General features: G+C 38.4%; 1 protein-coding gene across 8 annotated transcripts in view; it reads left to right on the plus strand.

Annotated features, from left to right (window-relative positions):
• Nucleotides 1–19806, plus strand: part of LOC128874083 (trehalase-like) — a 60266-nt gene that overhangs the window by 12318 nt on the left and 28142 nt on the right. The window contains exon 1 of one of the 8 annotated variants that reach the window (XM_054118375.1): nt 227–798. The exons of 5 other annotated variants lie outside the window; for them this stretch is intronic. The gene's annotated coding sequence lies outside the window, so the exon portion shown is untranslated. Of the gene's footprint in view, nt 1–226; nt 799–3828; nt 4683–19235; nt 19650–19806 lie in introns of those variants that run through there. 2 more of the 8 variants (XM_054118371.1, XM_054118372.1) reach the window with 2 other exon arrangements.

The raw sequence follows: 19806 nt of genomic DNA on the forward strand, positions 1-19806 counted from the left end.
GCATCTTCAACGAGATCAAAGATTCTCGTGTCTCGAATAGCCGATGCACAACTGTTCTCAATTTTCGCTTGCGCATGTTATAAATTATCAAAGTTAATTACTAGGTACGCGACAATCGAGGTTAGTTTAAGGAGACAATAGAATTGGTCGCAATCGGTAGCGACAAGTTCGTAATTACCGCAAATAAGTGTCGATAGGGGGGGCCATAAAACTTCGTCCGATTCATGCCGGTGCGTCAGTCTGCGATTGAACGTCGGAGCGCTCGTACCTCGGCAAAGGTCGCGCCAGCTCGTACGTTCCCAGTGCCGTACGCTCGCCCGTGATTTACTTCCAGTTGTCCAACATTTTCTCGTATTTTACCGTATAATTTTCGCCAATTAACCCCTCGTCGCGATCGCGCACGCTAATACCGCGTTTCTTCGCTACGACCGTTCAAATCGTTGACCGTATCAAGCCAAAGAATAGCCGCGAAGTGCGCGTACATAACCTCCAACGATATTAGCTAGATGACAAGAAATAATCGACGCTGTCACAGATTCTCGAGGCACGTGTGTAGAAGTGACTAGATATTTCGGCGTCCACGCGATCGTTTCGTGCAACAAGTTCGCTTAACTTACGTGATCAATAAGAATCTTCGTGTAGTATTACGGGACATATTCTTTTCGCGCGTGAAACGCGTGGCGACTCGAAGGTGATATATTTATGGTGCTTCGGTTCGAGTCGAGTTGTTTCTTCGGTGGAATAGTGTCGAGGTTAAGGACATTCCGAAGCAGTGTCCAGTAAGGTCGTCTCGGCACGGTACGTACACGATATTTTTCGTTGTCGCTTGGAGAATGTACGGTGATTTTACGAGAGAAATGTTTGTAAATACGTATACGTTAGTGAGTTTCTTTTTAATTAATATTAGGTTGTCCCAAAAGTTTCTTTCGTCGGCTACATTCAATTATTTTCTGTAGCGGTGTTTATATAAATAGACAATTTAATTTCTTAGACATTGATGCTGTAACTGTAATGGAGCGAAATGAATTGTACGCAGTTTTGTAATGTAATATAAAACATAAATTATTGTGTATGTATTAATTATTAATGAAACGAAAGAAATTTTTGGGACAACCTAATATATGTGACGCTGAGAGTCGTAAAGAGAACACGTTTAGTTAAGATTCAAGATCCTATAATGGATACAATTTGGAGACAATATAACACCAAACCAAATACAGAATATAAAAATATTAGAAATGCTGAATTTTTTTGAGAAGTTAAGGGTTAGTCGCAGTCAGGAAAATGAAAACTGACACTTTCTTGTGCGTTCTTTTTAAGGTATTAAATAATCATTTTTATTAATGAGATCGTAAATATATTACAAAGTATGTTTTAAAGAACTAGAAAAGAATTTTTGTTTTAAAAAATAGTTCATTCATTTCGTCATAACAGGCGATTACGTGGGTGGCCACTTGGTTTGGGGTGAGCAAGATTTCGTCAAACTGGTGTACCTGAAAACAAAAATAAACGTAGATTTAGAAAATATATTAAACCAACGGGTCCCTGATCGAAGGATTTTTTATTTTCTTATATACTTTTCTTTTTATTCTCTATTTAATCACTTCATTTTATAATGAAAATTGAACTTGAATGTCAAATGTACGTCACTTTGTTTTAAATTAATTTTTTCCAAAATCCTTCGATCAGAAACCCGTTGGTCTAATATATTCTCCAAATCTACCTTTATTTTTGTTTTCAGGTATACAAGTTTGGAGAAATCTTGCTCACCGCAAACAAAATGGCCGTTCACACCATCGCCACCATTATAGTTCTTAAAGATATATTTTGGCATATATCTAAATTTCATTAATAAAAATTATTATTTAATACCTTAAAAAAAAAAAACACAAGAAAGTGTCCGTTTTCATTTTCCTAATTGCGACTAACCCCTTAAAGTAAAGTAACTAATCCGTGTTTGTACATAAGACCACGATTCTCAGCTTTTCGTATATACAAGTGGGTGTAGAAAGTATTCGTACACCTATGATAAATTGTAATTTATTAACTTATTTTTTTATAAACAATGACATTCTACATATTCTCGGAAATATATATAGATTATAAACAAAAATAGCTATTTACGTAAATTGCGAAATTAACAAGAAAAAAACAATTAATCGATAGAAATGTCGAAGCAATTCGCACAACTGTTTAATTTTTAAAACTTGATTAAAAACAAAAGAAATTTACATTAATTTACAAATATATAGTACTTCCTTTGTGGGATTTCCTTTTGATTTTATAATTATTGTAACTCTTCTAAGCATTAAATTAACTAAATTATTAGTTAGAAGTTGATAAGAAGTGGGATGTTCTTCAATTCCTCTATTAGAGGCTTTTTTAAAAGTACTTTACTGGAAATTCGAAGTTTTCTAATTGGTACGGAGTAATAAACTAATGTGTTTACTTTACAAACTCTACTGAAAATGGTTCGTTATAAGAATCGTACAAATACTTATTGCTTCTATACTTTTACCCACTTTACGCATTCTTTTGTTAATTTCACAAATTATATTAAGTAGTAAATGTTGTTTGGACTACATTTATCTTAGAGACTTCCGTGAATATGTAAAATATCATTGATTATAGTAAAAGAAGTTAAGAAACTACAATTTTACACAAAAGTTTTTTAGCAAATTGATCGGTGTACGAATACATTCTACACCCACTGTAATTGTTTAATTGTCGTCGGAATGTTCTTCATTTGTAAGATATATTTTATTACCGATTAATTGCGCTACAGTCGAGTGGATCGATCGTTTCGATGATATATTTCTTCAGACGAAAGGAGAATCGATTGTCATTGTTATTGAGCTATATTTCTAAAACACATTCTTTGTCTCCAATGGAAGTACGTCTTTGCAATCCATGCTAAACTAGAACAAACTGGAACGTTATATTCACGAACCATTATGGAAAAATATAAGGTTAATTGCGCCCTTAATTGAGCACCAATTATTCTATCGCGACAACGAGGGCGTTCGGTTCCTTTCGTGACTATTCGGGTCTTCTCGGTGCATTCAAATCTATTTGGCAAAGATTAATTAACGAACACGACGTAAAATTTGATGTAAAAGTAATTTAAACATTTTCGGCCCTTGTCTCAACGAAGAGACGAAATCTTTTTATTAGAATACTCGAGCCAACTTACACACCACCAAACTGAACATAACTAATAAATAGATATGAAATACAATTGGTAAAATTTCGTTTACTATTCAAATTATATTTAACGTTCTGGAGAATCGTTATATTTCGAAGCACAGAGTGTTTTTTGCTTTCTTCCTTATCAAAGCACATAGTCACAACGATAAAAATGAAAATTCTGTCTATGCGGTTCGTAAGCATATCGCGAGGTACAGTTACAGAATGATTTGTTTGGCGGACACGTGCTCCGTCGTCGGCAATTTTCGCTGATCTTCGCGTAAACTCGACGTCTGTCTGGCCGTTATATAGACCACACATACACGTCGATCTAAACCAGTTCATACTGGGTTGTCGACGAGTCTGGATCGTCGAGTTCCAGAGCCTATCATGAAAAATTGATAAAAAAAAAAGGGGGACTTTTAACAAACACTGACTATCATTTGTCGTTCTTTATCCCGTTCACTCTTGCCCGAATATTTCATTCCTTCGTCAGCCATTTTTAGCTTCGTTCTCTCGGTTTACGTGAAAATTGGTTCTTGAGTTTTCGTTTGGAACGCCGTGACGGCGCGACTGAGATATGTACAGTGAGCATAGAAAGTATTCGAACACGGTTGAACTCGTCTTTTTAACGTGTCACGTTATTGCGGCAATGAAAGTATATCGTGTCACTCAAAAAAATACCGATTTGTAGCTTCGTTCTCTCGATTTACGTGAAAATTGGTTAGTTCTTGAGTTTTCGTTTGACAGAGATATGTACAGTGAGCATAGAAAGTATTCGAACACGGTTGAATTCGTCTTTTTAACGTGTCACGTTATTGCGGTAATGAAAGTATATCGTGTCATTTAAAAAAAAATACCGATAACCTTGAAAGCTCGTAAAGTGTGACCCTGGAAAAAAATTGTTGCTTATCGGAGCACTTGAATGTTCGAAACGTACAGACCAACCTTGAAACGTCGCCTAACAAAGAATACTCTGCCTTTACCGCCGAAGAAATAACTAATTTATCCAAAGAAATGAATTCAACCCATGGAAATTTAAAAATAAACGTATCTAGTTTCACTCTAAGCTTGTCCGTACGAGTACTTTTTACACTCACTGTATCTCTATCGAAGGAACAGAGAACGCGCAGGTAGAGTGAGAGATTTGGCAAGTGCGTGGAGAGGGGAGAAAGAAGGAGTGAGAGTGTCCTCTCTCAACCGCGGAGGTTCTCTCCGATACTCTCGGTCAGTCACATACGCAACGCAGTACCGTGATCACGTTTTCGTTTCTCTGCAACAAGACGACTCGTTTCGTCATTGTTAAACACGCACGTTTAAATAGTACACGCTGTTCGGTCGATTGATATTTCGCGCGTGGAGTCGTCCCGTAGACGACCGGTGTCATCGAATCAGCTTCTTATCAGCAGTGCCGTAACGGGGGTGCGAGTGACTTTAGTGTGTACCGATTCCTTCTCTCTCTTCCATCTGGTTCATCGACGACGGACTAGGTGAAGGTACGGTGGCTTTTCTTTTTTACACGTGCGTAGGAAAAGAATGTTCGTATGACCTTTATATTTCCGAAAGTTCGCGACGATCCACACGCGGACACGTGTTTCGACTATACGCCGCGCGCAAACTCGCGCCTCCTCGACGATGCACCATAGCAATACTATTTTATTTATTTTAAACATACTTACGTAATGTTCCTTGTTGATTTAACACGTAGATGTCCATGTCATCCATGTATGGGTTTCACTCAAGAACTAAAAGAATTAATTCTGAAAAGTTGACATCAAAGGAGATGAATTTAAATGAAATTCATGAATTTTTATGTAGTTACAAAAATAAATACCGGAATAAATGTTTGATTACATAGACTCCAGTAGTCTAAATAATATTTAATGTTGGCAGAAATTTTTAAGAATTCTCGTTTGGCGGTCAACGTGTTAAACAAAAGTACAAGGTATCATCGATCAATGCTCGACGTTGAACGGTGGAGTTTGATCGTTTCGCACGTGGCTGCGTTGCTGTTGGATGAATCACTAAAAAGATACCTTTTTTTTTTATTTTATTTTTTTATTTTACGTCGTATCTAGTGTTTGCTCATTAACGACGAGGGACTGTAAAACATTTCTTTGTATATTCCTGCCTCGATTTACTTGTAAAAACTAACTCTTGTTTGGCATCGTGGTTTTAATTAACTGAGACTTATAATTTTTTCCCCGTAAACGGTCTCAGTTTTATATTCAGTCTCTGTGAATGGAATATTTCTGAAAAACTATTTTCAGGGTTAGATTTAATAACAACGTATTGCTGAAACTCGACCTTTAGTCTACAGATAACAGTTGTCGTCACTTTTTCTCTTTAGCATTTTATTTATTTTCTTCGTCAATTGTATTTTCATATATGACTGACGTATATCTATATGCTAAAGAGAGGTATTATTATTTTCATGGAGTGTTTCATACTGCGGTGTATTATGTACTGTGATTGATGCGGATTTGCGTCCAGTACAGACATATTACTGTTTATCGCTGAGATTATTTTTTTTTTTTTATTTTTTTTTTTACTATTAAATTGTCCAATCTGGTATCAATCCACGAACGGAACATATATTGACTTGAATGAGATTTCGCGTTGTCTTAAGTAACGTGGGGTACATTTAGTATGGCAATGTCACAATTGAGAAGTTGCCAGAAATGATTTTAAAATGAGTTAGAGGGTCGACCAAATGATATTATTAGATTTGTTTAGCTGTTGTAAAACGTGTTCTTCAACAAACATTCCTGGCTCCCCCATTGAATCATTAAATAACGATATCCCATTAATCCAGACAATGCTGGTTTTCGTTTTAAGCATTGTACCGTAAATAATTGGGATATAACGCGTTTAAGTAGATAAAAATAGATCATCGGGACACCTAAAAATTTTCGTTTAAAAGAATAGCTATTATACATTATAATTTTGCATAATGGCTCGAACGAAACAGTTAAGAAACGTTCTCTGAACAAAATGAGATGCAGTAATTGAGATGGAAACCCAGTGAGTATGAATAATTCAAAGGTTCAATGGTAAATGCTTAATATTTAAAATTTGAACCTAGAATTACTCGCACCACTGTACATTGATACAGGATAATTCCACGTAATGCTTGTGGTGATTGCAAAATATACAGAGTTTCCAAAAATGTTGTAACACCTTGGAAGGGGTGGTTCGGGAGGTGATTTGAAACAATTTTTTCTTTAGCAAAAATGTTGTTCGAGGCTTCGTTGAGGAGATATTAACGGAAAACGTCGACCAATCAGGGCGCGCGTATACCGTTGGAGCGGCTGTGGTAGCGAAGGCTATGCGCTAGGCGACCGCGCTTTTGTACGGGAACAAGTGACTCGACGTGTATCGAAAGTAGAGATCCCTGCTTCGCGTGTATCGAAATACCCGGGTGCACGGGTAATTAATGGATCCGTGTTTTAATCCGTGTATTTTTAATACACGAGTACCCGGGTATCGAAATGCGCGGATATCCAGGTACGTATACGTCCATCGAAAGACACGGGCACGCATACATCGAATTATACGGGCACGATATCCAATTATTTTTATATACAAACTTTTATGTAAAACTGCTATATTATTCTAAAATAATGATCCTTATTAATTTTGAAAAAAATTGATATGCGGTAAAATAAATAAATAAAAAAATATAAACATAAGAAGAATAAATATAAAAGAATGAATTTTTAAGTGTAATTTGTAAAACTTTATTTACCAGTTAAAATAAATATTCAAGTCACGGGTAATAATAGATCATTCGATGTATGCGTACTTGTGTATTTCGATGCACGTGTACGTACCTGGATATCCGTGTATTTCGACGCTCGAGTACCCGTGTATTAAAAATACCCGTGTTCTTAATCCCTTAATACACGGTACACGTGTTTCATATACCCGTGTATTTTAATACCCGTTCAAAACCGTGATCTCTAATCGAAAGACATTGCCGCAGCCGTCTAACGCGTAGCCTTCGCTACCACGGCCGCTCCAACGGTATACGCGCGCTCTGATTGGTCAGTGTTTTCCGTTAATATCTCCTCAACGAAGCCTCGGACAACATTTTCGCTAAGGAAAAAGTTGTTTCAAATCACCTCCCGAACCACCTCTTTCAAGGTGTTACAATATTTTTGGGACACCCTGTACACTGTATTCCATTCAACTTGCAAACGAACTCAAATATGTATTTTATTGTGACCGGTGTACGAGCGGTTCATAATAAAATTCGTGTTACCTGGCACGATTGCATGGTCGTATGAAACGTCATCAAAGGCGCTGGTCCTTCAGAGAAAGCAGATACGTAGAACGCGCCTTCGCAGAACCGTGGCTCTGATTGGTGCAATTTGTAGGCGTCGGTTCTCAGCGGACTCGCGATTGGTTCGACCGGTCGTCGACCAAGGGGCTCGATCGTTAGCGGTTCTCATTCGTACTCATTCTCGTTCAAGTTTAGGTCACGATATCAAAAATAAACAAAACTCCTATCGAAATAAGAAAAACATTGAACAGCCATTAAAAGATACTAAACGACTTTTCATGCGTCATTCTTCATTTTTCTATTATACAGTTCATTCAAAAATTATTTTCTCCCTTTTGGCCTCGTTATCTCGACTTACATTTGCATATTTAAATATAATTAAACGTTTCCAATTTGAATTTACATCCCACGAACAGTGATTCTCATAACTTCGATGCATTATTCGTTCAATAAGAATTACGAATCTGAATTACATAATCGTATTATCTTTCATGCTGAAGCAGTAAACGCTTATCTGGCTAACACTTTATTCGAAAAAAAAAAGCGTCGCGAATAAATCTCTACGTCGAGTTTGTATCCGTGTGTCATTCGAATAAATTACTGCCGATCTCCGACTACGATCTTCTTATCGGTCCGTGCACTTGAATAAGGTTAGACTCTATAATTGGCGATAAGTGCCGAACTTCGAACGTTACCATTGTCTAGGTTATTAGGTTAAGTTCGGTTGATATTAGTCACGGAGTCACGTTTGTTGCGTAATTGAGTCGATATTATCGTCGTCGGTAAACATTCTATTCCGTTCGCGTTTATTTAATTCTGGATGTGCGAGCATAAAGTATTAGGTTGTCCCGAAAGTTTCTTTCGCGAGTTGCACTCGATTATTTTCTATGGTCGTGTTTATATAAATAGACAATCTAATTTCATAGATATTCGTGTTGTAACAGTAATGGAGCAAAATGAATCGCGCACGATTTAGTAATGTAACATAAAACATAAAATATTGCGCATGTATTACTTATTAATAAAGTTAAAGAAACTTTTGAGACAACCTAATACATATAGAGATATTATAGATGGGGTTATGAGAAAATAAGAATGCCAACTCTCTGTAAATGTTATCCTACGCTGCTGCAATTAAAGAGATTTTTAGCTGTAACCTCTGATATACGACTGATTAGACTCCGCATAGACATTTCAAGCGCTGACCTCTATATTTACTTAGGTGTGTTTATCTACATTCGATTTTAATTGCAAATAATATCTGTACGTGTGCAATGCACGATATTCGCCAAGAACGGTTCCGTCGAACGAATCGGTATCGTTCTCGTGGCTTTCGATGTTCAACCATCGACATGGCGCGCAAGTTCAAAATGTCACGCATCGTGTAATTATCACTTTTACCCTTTCTCAGGTGTTTCGACTGCGGACATTGTTTGCCGCGTGTCGAAACTTCGATCGTCTAGCAACGCACCAGTTATTTTAGCTTTCGTGACGCAATTAGACGCGTTGCGCTCTGCGTTTCGAGACTTTGTACTGTCACGAACGACGAGACCGTGTGTCTGCGTATGACGTTTGCAGTTCTCATTAGCCTCGGCTCGCAAAAAGTCTTTGGGTATATCATCCGAGATAATGTGTATTGTACGGATCTATTTTTCTCTTGTAAATGACTTTTGCTGAGAAATAGAGAAATAGATCTTTGTACGTGTACGTTTGTTTTATTATTATTTATGCGTGCGTATGTATATGCACATATATGAATAATGCATGCTTGTAATTTATAATTGTAAAAACCAAATTTGTAAATATAACAAAATTGTACAAGTTAAATTGCGCATATATATTAGGTAGACTGGAAAGTAATGTCGTTTCTTTTACATTAAATTCAAATAAATTTTTAATAAATTTCTATTTTTAATCAATTATGTAATCGCCTTCGTTATCAACAGTCTTTTGCCATTTAGTGTGCCAATTTTCAACGCCATGTCGATAAAAATCAGTGAACTCATGAGTGATAAACGAGTTTATTTAAAATTGCACAAACGACATTACTTTCCAGTACACCTAATATATCTGTGAATATATTGGGTTGTCCGGAAAGTTCGTGCCTATTTTTAAGAAGAATTCAAAGGCATATTTGAATTTTGATGTATATTTATTGAATTATACATGTACCATTTTGTTCCACAACCTTTCCACCTCTTAAGGAATGTACACATGTTATTTGTTTTCAGCCATTCCGATATATTCAGACCTGTACCGCCTACTAAAAATCGGCATGGACTTTCCAGACAGCCCAATAGATATGTGTACAGCGTAACCTGTGTAATTTTGTTACATTTATAAGTTCATTCGTTGTACCTATAAATTACAATCACGTGTTGAGTGCAAATTTATAAGATCGTCTTTCTCAAATGCGTACACGTATAGAAAAGCAATTATAACGCCTCGATAAATCACACAAGAGACGGAACGCCGAGATGCAGTCAGGCAGGTGGCAATTGCTCGTCGCTGAAATTAGACTTGGATCAACGCAGAGCATTGCGATTCGTCATCATGGGTTCACTGGTCTTTTTACGATGGCGCGTTTAAAGGATAGATGACGATAATAATTTGTGACACCATACGAGAGGAAAAGGCATACACAGGTCGATGTGAATGGTGGAATCGAGCTACCATTAATAATCTAACCTAGATTGACACAGAATTGCTAGAGATGACAAAAAATGAGATAATTAATGTAATAAAAAAGATTGATAAGTGAGTGGAAATATTTCTTCGACGATAAGAGCAATTAATGGAAAAATTTCTTCGTTGAGTATGAATTTTTAATTATTTTGTAAACGATTATTAGGATACGTTTGATATATCAAAATACTATTATTTTAACTGTATAATCGTCGATTAATAATTCATACTTGTCTGATTTTTCTTGTTTATTGCCCCTATCAACAACAAACATGTCCGACTCGCTAATCGAGCTATCAAACCTCGATAATAATTGGATTAAGAAAATTTATAAATAGATCAGACTCAAGTAATACAGGTATCTCAGATTACTCGAAAATCGAACCGCGAAGAAATCTGTTCGATTCATCTTGAGCAACGCGCAGGCCTTGCGGCCATTTGGAATTTCTAAACAGAATCGTATAAAATCGAGGGGATCGAGATGATGAAAAATCGACCGAATGCTCGTAAATTGTTCGGTTTTAATTACGATGGTACGACCAAAATGGCGGGGATGCTGAGGTTCGTGTACCAACACGTGACGAATCGTTGGCGCGTGTAAAACGTCACGAAGGTGGGAACCTCGACCGCCAGCATTTGAGATATTCGCGTAAATCTTGGCAGCGCCGACTTTATTTTGTCCCGTCGTTGGCCTAGATTTCAATGCGTCCTTTCAATCGTCGTTTGAATGTAACGTTGTCTTCTTTAATAAAATTATTTTTCTTGGCGCGGACAAGCAATAATTCTCAGAAATCATCAGGACATTTCGTTCGCTCTAAGGTTGCGAAGGTCTACGAACTGAAATATTAAATTGAGATGGAAACCCAATGGGTATGAATAATTCTAGGTTCAACGGTAAATGCTTAATATCTTAAATTTGAACCTAGAATTACTCGCACCACTGTACATTGATACAGGATAATTCCACGAGCCTGTACACGCGTACTATATCGAATAATAAGAAATTATTTTATCTTGAGTAGAAAATTTATGTCGATAGATAAAATAAATAACTGATAAATGAAGTTAGCTTAGATTTTTTCCAATGAAATTATTCCACCGAAGTCTACAAATAAGCATAACGAAGGTTGCGAACATTTAAGATAAGTAGAAATTAACAATTTATAACCTTTTCATAAAATGTGATAAAATGATGACGTCGTTTACAATTGGTAGGAAGAAGCTATTATGTTATAAAATCACAATCGCGCGTATGATGCAACGTTCATTGTTTGCTACACGTAATCACGAGTGATTTAAATACATGCAGCTTCTGCATAAATTGACATCGATCCCTCTTTTCATTACTTCGTCGCTAGTGTGACTTTCGACGTACTAAAAACTAGTTAAATTATACAGTATCGCCTGAAATAATATGGAAACGAGGTATGAATATACTCGTACAATTTAAAAAAAAAAAAAAAAACTTTTTAATTAAGCATTATTCAAGCTTCTGACGTCGACACGTGTCTCGATTGCGCAAAGTGAAACGTCATCAGGCCTCCATGCAACGGCATGATTGAAATCGCGGATAACGTCGTTAAAGAGGATCGCGGCGAATACGCATTCCGTCGATTTTCGCGAGGGGTTCGTTCGCTATGTAGCTTCTGATTGGCCGAGCCGCTCGCGCGACGTCAGCGCGTACAATTAAGTAATTGGGCTTGCACAATTGCGCTGGACGATTTTGTTTCTTTCCTGGCGAATCGGCCCCCGGACATATCGGAGTCATCGCGATTAAAGTTTATCGTTGAACAAGTCGCAATTTGCGCGAAAAATTTTCCACCATCGACCTCTCGTGCCGGTCTCGTGATTCTGCGTATCGCCATCACCTTCGATATTCTCGAACCCGGAGGAAATTTCGATACGCGTCTCGCCGCCAACAAATTTGATACAATGAAAGTCGCAGAACCGTCCAAACTCCTTGAACCAACGACTTCGAATTGATACACTCGGTTGATACACTTTTGAGGACAAAGAGATACAGGGATACTTACTGGTGATTAGAAAACAATGAAAAACATTTGTGGATAATCTTTTTCGACTTCGAAGGAGCGTTAATGGTTGTAAAAATTGATACATTAATTAATATATACTCGATCGACATTTTCACCCTAGTTTAATTTTTATCGACGAAACGCATAAATCGCCGTTGAATAGAATTAATCGAACTTCGGCTGGGGTGTTGAATAAAACACATAGAATGATCGATTGGAATTTACATGTGTCGATAGCAGAGTCTCACGTCGCCACAACTTTTCGACGAATCGTTCATGGGCATGTGATGAAAGTTGTTGCGTCACGTGCATCACATTGGTTTTGACGTAGCGTTTCCTTTTAATCCTGAGTTCAGCTCGTATCGCGCAACCTGGAGAAAGATTTCGGTGTACGTGTCCGGATGCACGCAATGACGCGTCCCATGGTCCAATTGAGGACTGAAGAGTCATCGAGAGACAGTTCAGGGCCTGTTTGTGTTCGTATTCAGTCGTTGAATCGGAATGTGCAACTTCGAAGTCAAGGTAGTTTAAAAATCAATTGGTTTGAATCAATTAATGCGAACATTATGATTTTTTACATCGACACAGGATGTTTACATTATCGACGATCGTCCGAACAGTGGCCTTCCTTATCTAGCAAGTCGCATTCTGAGTTACCGACGTCTTTGTATCTTTTTGTGTTGGGAGATGGCAGCACTGACTTGTTTCTTTGTTTGTTTATTAAATTAAAGTGCGTACATTCGGAGTAGTACTTTGCACTCCTATGTGCTGCTCTCTTTTTATATTTCCTCTTCTAAACGTTTTACATTAATGCTTCTTAGTCTCTATTCTTACTGGCTATCCTTCTTATAACTAATCGCAATAAAGAAAGGCATAACAATAAACTTTTTAATTTGTAAGTCGAGGTTGTCATACTCTTTATTCTATCATGTCTATTATGTAATAAACTTTATATAGGAATAGTAACTCGTCTATTTTATATATATATTTTATCGTATAACAGACAAAAGAAAATAGAATCTTTTTAGAAGATATATATTTTTTCCTTACAACCTAACGATCCTCAGTCTTCATATTGGGTTCTGTTTTTATTCTAATTGTACTTCTGTAATACTGTATGTATCTTAACCTACTCGTTGCTTATTTTTTTTTTTTATTTTCTTAAGTTACGATTGTAGATGGTTCTAGGTGATTACAGGTGACATAGGCGCGGGACCGAGACGAATCCTGTTTTCATCGATGCTGTCTGTTAGGTAAGAGGTGGTTCCTCGCGTGGAAAAAAAAAAAGAATTGTAGTACAATTATCGAACCGGATCCTCGATATCTGAATATCGGCGAGATGCGCTCGACGAGTACCCTGAGACGGAATTGCGTAATCGCGTCGATATAGCTACCTGTTTCTTCCTCATCGACTCGACTTGATTTGTTGCGCACGCCAATTCTCGAAAAAGCCAGTTACCGACTTGTCACTGTCCGTCAATTGCAATTCGCTGTTTGTTTTACTCAGACGAGCCACTGACAGCTCGTTTCCCGGTTTTACTCGAGATGCGAGAAAACAAACGACTGCGGTTCTGGTCGGTTGAACAAGGAACGAGTTACTTACTGTTTACCCTCCCGCGTCTTTTTCAATTGTCTTCCGTCGGTTTCCCATGCACTTGCCGCAGGTGCGCAGCTGGGTCGCCGTCGTTCGTATAAAACGCGCGTTCCGAAATTATCTAATAGCTGCTCATTAAGCGACTGGCGAAATAATTCGCTCTTCGACTATTTTCGTGTTCGCCAATTATGAGAACCATTATCGCGCCTTGTTATCGCGGCCTTCCACCTCGAACTGTCGCGGACTGCAAAGAACGCGCCCGATAAGTGACGAAGATAGGAATGGGTATTAGTCATTAATTTACGCGATACGAAATCCTGATCGATAGAAATGTAACGATCGTGTAGCTGGAGTTCTGCTGTATCGCGAATATCAAAACGGTCGGTGCTTTCGAAACGGAAGGCGAGCGCGTAGCGGGATAAAGAAAGGCGAGGGAATTGAAAGGAAGACCGGAGGAGGCCGGCAATTGGGCGCAAGGTGATTTTCGCGTTTAATCGTCACGCTCCGTGGTCGAATGGACGAGTTGCTTCGGCCACAATCATTCTATTGGCTATTTTTAGTTGGAAATAGGTCGGTGCAGAGGGATCGCGGGTATTCAGAGACCGTATGCTGAATAGTTTCTGACGTTTACGATTTTAATTCCAGCGCCCTCCCCCGCACGAATCTCATCCGGGCGCGTCTTCGTCGTCTCTCAACCTCTTCCTTGATCGTTGTTTACTTCTCAACTTGGAACGTTCCACTGGGTAGAAATTTAAATCCGGGTTCCTCGTACCCTCTCCTATTAATACTGCATCGAATAGATTGTGAATATTTACGCATTTACAATACAAAAAAAAAGGTGGGGGAAATCTATGAAAATGTGCACAAATACAAGAGTATACAGTCTGTCTCATAAGAGCGTGTCGGTTATATCTCTGTGAATGTTTATATATTTGTACAAAATTTTATAAGGTATCCAATCTCCTCCATTAGCAATTATAGCTTGGCACCGTCTCGGCATGCTTTCTATTAATTTCTCGGGGTAAGATGCTGGAAACGACCTCCATATCTTTCGAATATGGTGTACAATTGCTCTTATTTTGGTGATACACTGTCCTCTTAGTTTGTACTTCATTTTGAACCATACGTTATACCATCGTTATCACCATAGTACGATGATAACGTTTTCCTCTTTCCATCTTTTATAGACGCGACTTCGATGTTTAGGATCGTTGTCTTCTTGCAATATCCACTGGTCTTTGGTTTGATTGAACCAACATTTCATAGATGTGAGAAGTTCCTTTCAATATAATTTCAGCATTGTTTGCGCATTCAGATTGTGAGTGAAGATACATAAAGTCCCGAAACCTCTTGCGACATAGCAACCCTAAACATGCACTTTTGTGGGGTATTTCACACTTCTTTGTATTATTCTTCTTTATCCACGGACAGACCAAACATGTCTAATAGGACACCAAGCATGTCTAATAGGACACCAAGCCTAAAATGAAGATTCATCACTCTACACTGTATTGCTCCAATCGCAATCACTACTTTCGTGAGTCGACGCTAGATAATTTTTGACAAATTAGTAGAGAGCATGCCGAGACGGTGTCAAGCTATAATTGCTAATGGAGGATACTGGAGACCTTACCAGGTAAATGCGTATCAGTGTCTTAGGTGTAGGATCCATGTAAAACTTTGTACAAATATATAAATATCTACAAAAAAAATATCCGACACGCTCTTGTGAGATAGACTGTATAAAAATTCAACGATAATATACGAGGCGTAGAAATTAATTCTATGCCCTTATATTCAATCATTTATACCTGTACTTTAAATTTAAAAAATTGATCCATCATTTTATTAACACGTTGATCGCCACGTCACCCATGTGTGGGTGACAGTGCTTTTCACTGAAGAAGTAAAAAAATTAATTTTAAAAGTCAAGCATAAAAGGAAATGAATTTGAATGAAATTCATGAATTTTGATGAAGTTACAAAAATAAATACCACTATAAACGTTTGATTATGTAGTCTCCAATATTCTAAATAATATTTAATTGTAGCAGAAATTTTCAAGAATATTTATCTGGGAGTCAACGTGTTAAATTAATTTACGTAAAAATTCACAGTCTAATTATGAATAAATATGACGAGTGGCAAATCCGAATTCTTAACGAAGATGTAGGTATCTCTCACCTGGTTCGTTGTTTAAGTGATACTTTTATCTAAGAAATGCTCATCTCCGTCACGAACCACACAGAAGCACTTAATCGCCAGTGACGAAGAGACTCTCTCTGATAGAACGCGCAGTGCGTGCGATTAAACGTTTAATTCCACACTTTGATAGAGCCATTTTTTCGTGCGTTTACATGCGAAATGGAATTTCTATCTGTTGTCACGTGCCGATAGGAGGATGCAACTTGTTGCTCGCGGAATGCGCATCGCCTTTCAAGGTCCTCGTCGGTCACGTTTTCGAATTCGCGTCAAAGAAGCGATAAGCGATAAGAGCGAAAGACTTGGACACTGTTGGATAAAATATAGTCAATTACGAGGAGTAATGGATAATTAATTACTAGACCGCGGTTGTTGACATTCGTCCGAGGATAGGAGTCTAATGATTGATAATTAATTATCTATCATTTTTGTTCAATGAATAATCGGACACGATTGGCCCTGAATGTTCACAATTAAAAAATGTAGTTTACGGCGTGCGATTGCAGAAGTAATTACAAAACAATCGCAAAGTAATGACTCCCCAGCCGTGCTCGAGAGAAACCTTTTTAACGAATGGCCAGTGCAAACGATTCCGGGAACCATATTTCGCTTTTAGTTGATTGGTTGCTGTTTCGTCGAAGTTGCTTTCGCGGTTACCTTAATCATTATTGTTATGGATGGGACAGGTAATACGAAGCGAAAAAAAGAGAATACACGTACGAACAATTCCCAAAGACAATTAGTAATTACGTGAAGAGGTAGAGAATTTCATCATCAAGGAAGGAAATTAAAAATCCCTATCCACCTGTTGCGGTCCATTCCCTTCAATGCGAAGTTCTGAAACGCACCAGTTTAATAATTGAACCTCTGTAGACTATCTCTTTAGTCTCAAGCACCTATATTCCTTTTGTTCCATAATGGTAACGATCGGAAACCGAAAGTGACACAAGCGAGCAACGTGGAGCATTTTTGTCTGCAGTCTGCAGACCTTGAAGCGAGTATGCTTTCGTGTCCACACCTCCACCGAACCGTGACGCGCGCCCTACTTTTTTCCTAGACGAAAATCGCGACGAGAACAGCTCTCCGACGATCAAAGTCAAAGTCACTCGAAGACACCAAGACACACGTGTCGCGCGACTGGCTCTCCACAATCGTTTATTTTACTTCAAAAGAAAGGACAGAAAGAATTCTGCCATTTCGTGCATGTATAACTAGTATGGAGTCTAGTGTTGAGCGTTTTTATTACACACATTGCATACAAGACTAAATAATAGCTAAAGATTGATTTTTAATCTAACGAAACATTACTGGTGTTACTTCACAAGAAACGTTCTTTTTTCATTCAAGGCGCGAATAACGGTCCAATTACTCATATTGAAACAATAATAGGAGTGTCCATACAAACTCGATTATAAAATCGCAACAATCCTAGCATAGCAATGCCTCACTCGTCGATACCATTGCTCGGATTCGCGATCAGGTCTCTACCACTGTTTGTGTTTCTTCGGCTCGAATGACTCGCCGTGTCGAGCGGCAGCTGTGAAAACAAATCCTCGCTGGTCGAACTTCATTTCATTGCATCTTGTTCATTGTCCTCCACCCTCGCAATTCTTAAAAAATAATGCATTAAGGATCTTCGATAATGTATCAAAGATCTAAGAACTTGTAGCTTTTAGAGACCTTTAGCTCTTTAGTATCTTTATAAAACTTGGAAACTCTTTCATTGGATATTTTCATGACATCAAATAATTTGTTTCAATATAAACTTATACCTGGAAAGCAGAGATGAGCGAAATCCTAGGCTTCGAATAAATCTGAAGTTTACCGATGTGTTTGTCTCGTTTCTTTCTTTGGAAAATGTTCAAAAGTACGTTTGCTATCTTCATTTTATTGTTTATAAAGTTTTAACGCCGAAATTGCAAAATCAGGCCTTGGAGTCGCATCCGCCAATGTGTAACGAATATATTCAAACCAGAATTATTAGAAAATATTGCTTCTTTGCTTCAATATCCTGGAAAAAAGATCATGCTAGCCTAATCGCCCTGTCCTCGTCTCTCCTGCAATTGTTGTATCGCCCTCTCTGTCCTTGTCCCGCAGTTTCCTACTTTTTTCCGCAACTGTCACTGAAGTTAACTCGAAGTTTGGCTCTGGCTCCTGCGCACCATTAAAGGGGTATCCTGAATTGGCAGGTCTAAAAGAAAAACGGTTTTGCGTGAATTTGTTTAGGATGGAAAACAAATTATTAATTCTATCGAACTTTTTATCCTATTTTCATACATATTTGAGTAGTCTGTACAAATTTTGTTAACAAGAAATATTCAAATTAAGTCGACTGCGACGCACATTTGTAGACCACCTCACAATTAAAATCTCCTACCGGCGGGAAAGATGCAAGTCGTAATTTTGGTTTAACACAAAAGAACCAAAAGAAATTTTATTTTCATACATTTTTCTTCTATGCGAACTAAGAAAATTCATACAAAACAGATTTTAAACAACTTTTTTAACAAGTTAAAGTGATTTTCTTCAAACTTGCAGTAATTTCACATTTCATCATTTTTGCGGGTTTCTCTGAGTTAATATATGAGGTGCCCTACAAATGTGCGTCACAGTCGACTCAATTTGAATATTTCTTGTTGAAAAAATTTGTACAGACTGCTCAAATATGTATGAAAATAGAATAAAAAGTTCGATAGAATTAATAATTTTTTCCATTCTAAAAAAATTCACGAAAAACCGCTTTTTTTAGACCTCCTAATTCAGGATACCCCCTTAAGTTGTAAAGATCGATGTCCGACCGACTTTACGACCTCGCAAGATTCCTTCCAACGACAGTATACGTATACCCATCTAGATCGCGCGCCAACCGACCAGCAAACGACTATACATGGACACTTTTGTAGACCCACCAAAGTTACGTTCTTTTTTTAGTTCCTGAAAAAGTGTTTCATTTTTAGCATCCTGAACCGGACTCCACCTTTAATGGTCCCAATCTTCGAATATCTGTGTTATTTCTGCATACGAAAACACGTAATCAGCGTGAGATACGAGTGGCGTCACGTTGGGTCCTTCCACCGCGACGCGCGGCCACCGAATGGCGCGTCGTCGAGTCTGACCGAGGGCGTGTATCGGCCAGGGACCAACGGAGAGGTTCAGCGGCCCTCCGTCGACCAATCAGAGCTCGCGATTCCGGGGGCTCGACTCCCGTATTCTTCGCGCTCGTCTAATCGCGCTCATAAAGCGGCCGCGTGCCTCCACGCCAACTTAGTCGCAAGCCGTAACTCTCGCCGTGCACATGTGCGTCGTGCGCACACGTAAACACATTTACCTTTTCCATTCGAATGCCAAAATTTCTTTTCCCTGCCCGTTTTCTACCTATCCACGAGCTACTACCCACTGGCGTCGATCCATAACGTTCCTCGTCGCTGTTCCTCTCCATTATTTCCTTAAAGAAAACACGGCGCGATTGGCAACTCGAGAGACAATCGTGCTACAACTGGACTGACCACTGACATCGATAGCTTCGATATATCGGTTGATCCTCGACGGATCGTGATTCTGGAGGCGATTGACTGTCGCCTGGTGACTCTTGGCGCTATTCACAGGCGCCGGAGGGAGTTTCGCGCCAGGCGCTAGGCTCCCAAGTGGGATAGAAGGTCGAGCCGTAAGTAAACCACCCATCGGGAAGGATATTGGTCAGCTGATCGTGCACTGGTATCGTTGTACTCCACCAGTTGTGGATTCTCGATACTTTTTAACGATTTTCTGTTGCAACGTGATGTTTGAATGATAGGCGATAAAGTAGAATTGAAAATTGATTA

This window comes from Hylaeus volcanicus, chromosome 3 (genome assembly GCF_026283585.1).
Source record: "Hylaeus volcanicus isolate JK05 chromosome 3, UHH_iyHylVolc1.0_haploid, whole genome shotgun sequence".
NCBI lineage: Eukaryota > Metazoa > Arthropoda > Insecta > Hymenoptera > Colletidae > Hylaeus > Hylaeus volcanicus.